Below are 784 nucleotides of genomic sequence, written 5' to 3'. Positions count from 1 at the left end.
AAATGTCCCATAAAGAGGAAACAATGTGAACAAAGGTCCAGTGGTAGAAGCATGGTTCATTGGAGCAGCTAAAAGACAGCCAGTGGAGCTGTAGCAAGGGGAGAAGCTGGAGACAAAGCTGCTAAGATAGACTGGGCCAAAGAAAGATACTTCATCTGTATTCTAAAGCAACGGAAACCACTGCAAGATTTTAAGCAAGGAACAATATGACTAGATTGCATTTAGAAAAGGTCTATATGCCCTCCATGTGAATAATGGGTTGAAGGGGACAAGAATAGATAGATACAAGGAAACCAAAATTTGGAATTCTTCAAAGAAAGAGATGACGGTGTCTTGGACTAAGGTGTGTGGCAGCAGTGGAGTTGGAGAGATGTGGACATATTAGAGACATTTACATGTAAAATTGATAGGACTTGGTTGGGGCTAGGATTTGGAAGATCATGAGCATGTTTTTGGACATGTTGAGTTTCAAGTGCCTTTGACATCTGGATGAAGGTGATAGAGGAGGTAATTAAACATAAAATCTGAGACTCAAAGCAAGAGTTTGGCTGGAGATAAAAATGTGGGAGTCTTATTAAATAAATAATGGGTGCAATAGATGGGTAGAAATATATATGTTTTCTCTCTTCACTTTACTTGTTTGTATTGTATATTTTGTATGTCTTTTGTAATAAAAATAACAAATGCTATTTTAAAATAAATAAATAAAGGAATAACTGTGACATATCCTACAGGTATTATTTCCTCTCTTGTGTGACCTGGGACAAATTATTTATTCTCTGTG

This window comes from Pteropus alecto, unplaced genomic scaffold, assembly GCF_000325575.1.
Source record: "Pteropus alecto unplaced genomic scaffold, ASM32557v1 scaffold77, whole genome shotgun sequence".
Taxonomy (NCBI): domain Eukaryota; kingdom Metazoa; phylum Chordata; class Mammalia; order Chiroptera; family Pteropodidae; genus Pteropus; species Pteropus alecto.
The sequence above is the reverse complement of the archived record's forward strand: the minus strand, read 5'-3'. Positions refer to the sequence as shown.